At 44.5% G+C, this 9184-nt stretch overlaps 1 pseudogene; it reads right to left on the bottom strand.

Moving 5' to 3' along the window:
* Nucleotides 1-304: 304 nt before the first annotated feature.
* On the bottom strand, nucleotides 305-1439 carry LOC101581169 (annotated as a pseudogene).
* Between the last annotated feature and the right edge of the window lie 7745 nt (nucleotides 1440-9184).

A 9184-nucleotide genomic window follows, 5' to 3' on the forward strand; every position in this document is an offset into this window, starting at 1 on the left:
ATGGAATAAACACTGTATCTCAATGTCATAGGTCAACAGACACAACTGTATCTGGTGGACACATACAGAAAATGGCAACTTTAACAGAGGCGTGCTTCCAAAGGCACCTTTAGAGGTGGCTGAGGTTTTTCCACATTACAGAAAGACTAAGTAATATGGTGTGGCTATCTTAACTGAACTTTGTTTCAGGCAGTTATGGTACATGTTCCCAAACTACTATTCCTTCTGCCCACTATGCTGGCTCCAACATTCCATGATCCATTGTCATCTTTTGGTCTTCTCTCCTTTGTAGCATGGCAGCCAGTGCTGCTATCCATTGAGTAGGTAGACCACCAATTCATAGGTGACCATCATAATAGCTGTGTTTGGAATCTGTCTCACCAAATGAGTTGTTAGACCACGGTAGAGTGACCCATAACCTTCTTCTTGAACCACCAAAGACAGTGTCTGAAAAAACGATCTATATTTTGTTCCTTCTTCACATAATCTTGTTCTTACAACTTCATGTGGATATGCTATAGTTGTAGCACAAGTTTTTGAGGTGGCAGCAGCAAGCATCATTCCCACAAAATCTGATGCTTCTTTCACAGACTCTTCAGCACTTTCCATCATCGACGCAGTCTTACAATCAAGCAATTTTTGCTTGATACTTTCATAAATAACAAAATGGATAACAGTCTCTGATATGCCAGCATAGGATGCAGAAATGCCCCTGTAAAATCCTTTAAGTCCATCTGCCTGATACACTTTACGGACACATTCAAAAGTACCCATTTGCTTTTCCCCACGGTTCCTTGCATCAAGCTGTAAACGAGTCTTCATAAGCCAAATGGGGTTGGTTGCAGTGATTTCAGTAAAACCTGCAATTGCAGCTGAAATCATGTGAACCTGGGTAGAATCAGGATCAAATATACCATTCAACTTTTCCTTGCAATTGGAGTAAGCAGCAAAGTATAGTGCTCTGGAAGGGGCCACCCCCACTATATTGGGGCCCAATCCTCTAAACAAAGAACGGGGCCCTTCTTTTTCCAAGATCACCTTTAGACAATGGAGGGGTCCAGGAGACACTACTCGGTTAACACTGGCTCCAGCCATGGCGTTCAGCTGAACTTCAGAGATATAAAGTGTCACAGAAGATGACTGCAGCCGTGTTTTCACAACTTCCAGTGGACATGTCAGAATAGCTCCCACTGTGCCACCACATCCCCCAGCAAACAGATGCACCAGCGTGTCCCTCTGGCACATTCTTTCTCCAGCATGTCCTCCGGGCGCTGAAGCGGGACGCGGACTCGGCTGCCCGCTGCAGCGGGCGGCTTAGGTCCCGGAAGGAGACGTAGCATGCCCCGGAGACGGCCAAGACGCGGCTGCACACCGCGAGCCGCAGCCTCCACGCGCCGGCACCACCCGCTCGCCCTCGCGTCCTCCTGCGGTGCACCGCGCGCGGCCTTTACGTTCTTAATGTGACATCATTGAGGCCAGTTCAGCACTAGAGGAGAAATCAACATTGCCACTAAGGTCAGAGCATCATTTTCAAACATAGGACCAGATGTAGATCCACAGAACTCTCGCCATTACAACCATGGTCATAATAACCCCAGCTCAGCAACCTCAGACTTTTTCTTTCAGTATAGTGGAGCCTAATGCCTATAAAGCTCCTACCATCTATGGCTGAGGATGCTAAAATGGAGGACCAGTTGATTGAAGCAAAATCGTCAAAGGATGGCTCTCATGAGTCCTATACAACAGAATACTCAGTCAACAAACAGAATTACTACCATATTTCCTCACATATGAGCACAACTTAGGGTCATGTTCAGTTGGGTTTGTCCCCAATAATTCATTTTTAATCACTTTGGTATGCAAATATGTTTTGAGCCCTTGAAAAACACATGTCAAAGTGTCATTTAGGAAACAAAAATCTCTAATCAGAAATTCTAGCCCCTCATGTATATTTCCTCAAGTTTCCTTACTCCAACCTGGAATTGTTAAAAAAAAAAAAGCTGCAAAATTAAAATGAGATGCTATAGTGATCATCCAGGATCAGAAGTTGGGGACCTTTGGACCCATGGATACAGCATATTAGAATCCAAGATGGGCTCCAGCAGCCCCTCTATCAACTAAAACCTCCCTCTGCCTATGCAAATCAGCCTTTCAATGTCTACCACGTCTCACTAAAAAGTTATTCAAAATAACGGTTGGTTAGCGATGGTGTCCCAGAAGGGTAATAGTCTCAGTTTCTAGCAGCAACTGTGCATGGTCTATTTCAGGCAAACAGCTAAAGCAGAGATCTTGTGCTGCAAGATCTACAGATAGGTACAATCACAGCAACAAGTAGTGTCAATGTCATAATTCCTTTGGTGGCTGTCAACTTGAGTGAGAATTTCCAGCTACACTGGGCCAGCTAGCAATTCCCAGATGCATTGATTCTGCACGTGGACCCCATGAAAAGAACAGGAGAGAGAGACTTCAAGCTGATTTTCCTCGGGAAAGCTTCAGTTGAGTTCCAGTCTCCCTCTTTGGCCAAGATTGCGCTATTCTTTTCAGAGGAAGTCTGATATTTGCTTTTGAATTGAGCACTGGCTTGCAGATCCTGGCTCAGGGAAAATCCATCAGCCTTTGGCCACAGATACTTAAGCCCTGGAGCTCGAGTTTCCTGTTGCAGACGTTTCAGTCCTCCCTTGCAGATAACTCAGCCTCATGATATGTACTCATACAAAATACTGTCATGGACTTCAGGCCCTCAGCCCAATTCTTCAGATCTCTAGTGCACTCTTACAGTTGACTCTGTGGGAAAATTGTATGAGTGAATCTTGGAAAGTTCCATGTCCTGAATGATAATGTTTGCTCTTGGTAATCACTGACTCCTACATTTCTCTTGGCCTCATAGACAATGAAAGTCTTTCAAGTACATTCTTGAGAAAAATGTCACATTCTTAACTAGACTGGAATTCAAGAGCCCCAAGGAATCTTATCCCATCACAGTTTGTCTCTGTGCATGCACATTCACACTTTCAGGAACCCAATGACTATCTGCAGAAAAGGCAAACCTCCCATCAGTGCCAGAACTAGACTGCCAGGATTTTCCTATCCTAGCCAAGCTACCTTTATCAGAGTCCATCCAATTGGAATTATACTCACTAAAGATAACATGAATAGAGTGCTAGATCAAGCCAATCATATTAGCAAACACTGAACTCAGGGGAAAAAATAGTGTATGAATGACAACCATGAGAACACATACACACACACTGGATGCATACGAAGGGGCCATATTGGGACAGATTCTACTCGAGTTGTACTGATCAGCTAGAGACAATCATTATGACAGTCAAAGAAATTGAAAATAACTTAACATTTGTAAGGATAAGTGAAGTTCACCAGCAATAAGTCTGGTAATGACTTGTTAAGTTTTGTTCATTGCTTAATTGGCTTATTTCTCTCCATAGGACAAGATGAATATTTCTGAGAAGGTCACATCCTACTAGTATCTGATATTCATTCAGTGGCATATGTAGCATCTCTCTTGCTTTGGACTACTGTCTCTTGCTTTTATTGGATTCCATCTTTCTCTAGCCCTCCCTTCCTCCAATTTCAGTGATGACATCAAATCCAGAGTCAAAGACAAACTACAATTTCAACAGCCAATGTAGTTTGAAGAATCCTAGAACCATATCTATTAGGTGATGTGTATCCTGTTGCCCACAATCATCAACATTTCTTTTTGGATGATTTTAATGCACATCCATATTTTGAATATAGAACTTGAAATAAGTTCACTGATTGCTAAGAAAATTTCTCATGAAATCCAAGTTGTCTTCGAACAGAGTGGAGGCACACAAGGATTGTCACTCTATAGAGACATCCAGGGAATTCCTCTTATCCCAAATTCCAACAAATATCAGTAGAGGTGAAGGAAGAGAGAGAAAGCTCCTGTTCACCCAAGCGCCTCCACTTTACCAAGAACCTTAGGGTGATAAACAAATGAGACATGTCAAGGCTTTCTGTCTAAAGGATATTATTAAATAGAGCATAAATGCTCAGCAGAGCCCCAGATCCTCCTGGCCCTGTGAGCTAATCTTGCTAGCTAGGACCTGGAGTCTCTGCTGTCTTCAGTAGTGCTGGATCAGACGTCCCTAAATGACTCACAATACACTCATCATATTCAAGTCAAAAAAGCATATAACATCAAGATGACAGCTGAAAGATCAAATCAAAGATGGCCAGGACAGGATGTGATCTTGGGTGCTGGTGCTTCCAGCAGAGCTCGCCACCTATGTGGGTCTACCTGCTCTTGAAGCACCTGATGTCCTCCAATGAGCTGTGACAGTGGGGAAGGCAATTTCTTCCTGAATGGCAGGTGTGGGTGATGAGGTGTGCCTTCAGGGGCTTGTGCTGGCAGGTGGTGGGTGGAATGTGGCCCTTGGGAGGGTATCCCTGTGGACCTTCATGTGTTGTGGACTCAGCTGTACTTTCCTTCTGGACAAGTGTGGGTTCCCACAGTAAGTGTGCAGTGGCAATGTGGAGCCCTCTTGCTGCATTCCAGCCTCATCGCTCCTGATGCTTGGAGAGCAGATTGGTGTCCTCAGCTGTACTTACACTTTACCATTTTCCCAGATAAGCCTGCCTCTATGAGTATGTCATGAAGTCAAGCCATCTATCATAGTAAGACATCACTATTCATGGAACAATTACACTAGGGTGTCATTGATACTCAACTCTGGCAAACCTCCCACATGCAGGCCCAGAAGAAATTGGTCACAGCTGGCCCTTCAGGACTCTAGCGTTATTTAAAATGATACTAGGAAGCATTCTGCATTTAGTCCAGGAGACCAAAATTCCTTTCCATTATACCAAGTGGCTCCTGCAGTCTAAAGGCTTTCTCTTCCACCATTAACAGGGAGTCATTCATGTGAGCAGAACCTTCTATGACGAGTGAAGTAGCAGTTTGCATCTGGGAGGAATAAACTCCAGAGTGGAGTTAAGCAGCTGCCCTGCTCCTATTTTCAAAATCAATACAATATAAATTTCTGAGGCAAAGAAAGCATACTTTGGTAGACAACATATTTTATTCTTGGAACTGGAGACTTCTGCAGTTCAGAACTGAAACCCCAAGTTCTTTACAAATACAGTATTCACCCCACTCAACCCATTGTGCCTGGATAAAGGATCTAAGGCAGGAGGTAATAATTCTGTCCATGCCAATGAGGCTATGTCACAGCTGTTTCCAGGCAAGGGACACGCAGCTCTACTCCATGAGGCCATTTGTTCAGGACCAGCCCTGCTTCTGAGCACCTCTGTTGTTTTTGCATAGAGTTGAAGGCAGTGAGATGCTCTCACAGGATCAGGGTTTCTATTACCTGAAGCAGAAGAAGTAAGAAACATATGAAGAGGCCTGTGACAACTTGGGAAGCTGAGGGCATTTCCTATTCGAACCTAGAGTCAGTGTCTCCCATAATGTGCTAGCTGATTCTGACCCTCAGGGATCATAGGTTCAGGATACTCAGGGTTACTGAGTAGCAAAAAAAATGGAACAGTGTCATTTGTTTCAGGAGGAGATGGTGGCCATCGTGAAGAGGAAGGAAGCTTCTCCAACAAAACACGCTCATTTGTACACATCTGGGCCATCTGTACCCATCCTGCAGGCACTCTAGTTGGGGCAGGATAAGTGTCTAGACCTCCTTTCTGAGATTCTTATTGAATATTCAAGTGCATCCAGGCTAGAGGGAAGCCATGGCCTTCCAAATGGTCCAAGTCATTAGTTTTCAAAACTTCTTATGTGCTGGATCAGCACTTAATCTTGTGGTTGAAAGACATGGATTTTTTCTTTACACATGTTCAGGCCCCACTTTTCAGGCAGTGCTAGGGATGCCGATGAGCAAAACTCTGGAAGCCACACCATGAATTGATCCCAGGAGGAAGTTGGGCTGTACCTGCATGGCCTTGCTTACCATGCACTAGAGAGACTGACCAAAGTGTAACAGGGAAAGCCTGGCCTCACCAGCTCGCTGGCCACTGACCCAGAGGGGTGTGTGTTTTTAAACTCCTCTCAGCCCTGATCAGGTTGTGCTGAGAACTATGTACAAATTTCTTCTCTGGCTCCATGCTCCATTCTGGGAAGGCCCAGCTGATTAGATAATTTCATGGCAAAGAAAAGACAGATCTGTCTTTCCTGCAGGTAGTAGAGGTGAAATTCACCCAAACCCTGTGCCACTCTCTCCTCTTTGTATGAAAAATACCCAGCTGGGCAGTGAGGGCTGAGAGATGGCAATGCTGACAAGAGAAAAGGCTGCCAATGACTCCAGGAGAATGCTGTAATTCCACTAACACCTACCTCGTATGCCTGAAGAACAATTGCATACTATAGCTTCAATTTTGGTGAAAATTTCTGTTTTCTAGGTCAGTTAAGAAATTTGTTATCCTCTTCGGAGAAACTAGAGCCCACAAACCAGGAGGTAAGCCTCGATGGAAAAGTACAGGTATCCTTCTTTCCGTAAGATTCCATAAAGCCCAAAGGATTATGATGTTTCTAGTCTACTGAGCACCTTTTGAAGATGTTGGACACAAAGCTGCCACATGGTATCATCTAAAAATCTTCTGGCTTCAGACCAGTTAAACACGTACTTTCAGGGCCAGGGAGATGGCTCAGTGGAATAAGCACTTCCTAGCAAGTGCAAGGGTCTGAGTTCAATCCCCGGTTCTGGAAAAAAAAAAAATAAAAAAATAAACACGTACTTTCAGGTGTGGAATAAGACTGCCTTCCACTGATGAAATCACTGCAAGTAGCTATGTCTCCAGATGCATGGGCCATCCAGACAAGACAGTTTGGCCTGTTCATTACTAACCCCATTACTCAGATGGTCCTGACTCCCAGTGGCAACAACAGTCCACGCTGAGGTGGTGACCAAGGTGCAGCTGCTCACTGGGGACAGAAAGGGTCCTCAGTGCTTCCTCTGTGTGCACTTAAGAACACCTCACTGGGATCACATTCCCTGGGAATCCTCCTATCCCTTCTGAGTCTCAGTAACCTTGGAGGCTCTGGAAAGCAAAGATTGTGACTTAGTCACCCAGTTTTGTAACATAGATCAGGCTCTCATGAAAAGACATCACCACATTTCTGTGACTGAGGTCAGAACACTGAGACACTGACAGAGGCTTGAAAGAGGAGGAAAACAGCAGAACTCAATGGTGATAAACAAGTGTTGGTACAACATGTCACAAAACTTGGGCCATTCACTGCTTTGCATAGGAGAAAGTGTGCAAAAGCGTGGGGCACCCCAGGTGCATGGCCCACTGCAAAAAGAGGCTCCTAGGACTTTCCCCACTTCTGTTCAGGTAATGTGAGTCTGTACTCCCTTTGGCTTCCACAAGTCCTACAGAGCCCAGGGTCCACTCTACATAGGCAGAACTATGGTGAGGTTACTAATGCAGCCCAAACCCATTCTGCAACAGCCCCTTGTCAGTACTGGGTAGGGAGGAACCTGCACCCCACCTGCCTGGTCAAGAGCCAGGGGCATTGCACTCTGCCAGCCTGGCAAAAGCCAGTTGTGTTTGATTTGAAGAACTGTACTTCTGTCTAAAACCAAGCCACCCCCAACACACCCAGTCTTGTCTGAGGACATATACTTTCTTGCCAAGTAATAAGAATGGAGACTTAGGCAGAATCATTGCTCTTCTTCTACCTCTCTAGATTTGTAGGACTTTCAGATAATTGCCATTCCTCTGCATTTTTACACCTCAGAGAAGAGGGAAGTTGTGTTGGCACTCCTTGTTTTCATCATAATAGGCTCATAGCTGGATTACTAGAACATATTTGTACTCAGATTAAGGACTATCCTATGGACCAAAGAAGCCAGAGCATACAGCAGCATGAGGCTTCAGCATAAGCCCCAACAATCACCCTTACTGCAAATAATTCATAGTATAGCATGTGGAAACAGGCATCCTGTAAGACTCAGCAGTTCACATTTCCTTTATCTATGTAAGAGTACAGCATCCACAGTACTCAATTCTTTTGGGAAACTCATGTGACAGTCCTTGGGTTAGCCTAAACCTCCTTTAAAAACTTTCACATGAACCCCATTAAGTCTCCTCCATTCTCCACACACACCCTCAGTGGAAATAGCAGGAGAAGGATCCCTATTGAGGAAGGATGAGTCTGACATGTAATAACTTGGCTTAAAACTCAGGCTATGAGCAACTTTGAATTTCTCCATAACATGAAGAATTAGAACTGATGAGGGAAAATGTATAAATCAAGCTTAGTGTCCTTGGAGCTCAAAGCAAAAGGATCTCAATATTAACACCGTGCTCTCCACAAGTTGCCTGACAGATCATCTGTTATCACTCAAATATTCATTGTGCAACACAGTACACAGTGGCAGGATGCTCCATTAGAAAAGGATCTTGTGAAAGAGAGCTGTGACTCCAAAATCCTGTGGACTTGCAGAGGCTCAGAAAGGCCCTAAAGTGGATTCAGGCTTAACTTGTACCCCACCGACCACTGGCCTGACACAGCCCACTTGGCTACAACTTTTGCAATCTTCCACCTCTGATTCAGCCCGTGTCCCAGTAGAGGCATGTTCTCAACTAGAAAGGGATCTTGGAAAGCCTCTGAGCTTGAAGTCACTGTTCTCAGCCACCGAAACTGCCATATATTTTTCTAAAACAGCAGCTTCCGTTAGGCACACAGGTGAAGGACTCCATGGTCAGCCTTGCCCAGAGTGCAGGCTACAGCAGTGCTATAAGTTTTGATGAAAACCTTGAACTCTCAAGGCTGGGTCTATCATAGCTCAGAGCGGCTCAGCATACTTTTTCCCAGAACACTGACAAGTGATTATATAAGCAACGATTCTACTATATTGTACCAAGAGACAGAAAACCAGGATAATGTTAAAATTAATCCATTCTTGCTTGCACAGCTACTGGTGTAGTTATAAATATTTCTGGGAACACTGGCAGAATGGCTTCCATTTATGGAGGTTCCCCATATGAGGTTAGTGATTTCCATTAGCCAAGGGAATTGTAGAATTCCAACTGATGATCAGCTTGTAATAGCCAGGTGAAGTGAAGCAGTGTAGTGCTGGATGTGGGAGGCCCACCTGAGGATTGTGGTCAACAAAATATGAACTAGAGAAGAACTTTAGAAGAAACAGTCCCCTTAGGAAGCTGTTGCTTCTTCTCAAGG

The sequence above is a fragment of the Octodon degus genome, unplaced genomic scaffold, assembly GCF_000260255.1.
Source record: "Octodon degus isolate 3935 unplaced genomic scaffold, OctDeg1.0 scaffold00079, whole genome shotgun sequence".
NCBI classification, from domain to species: Eukaryota; Metazoa; Chordata; class Mammalia; order Rodentia; family Octodontidae; genus Octodon; species Octodon degus.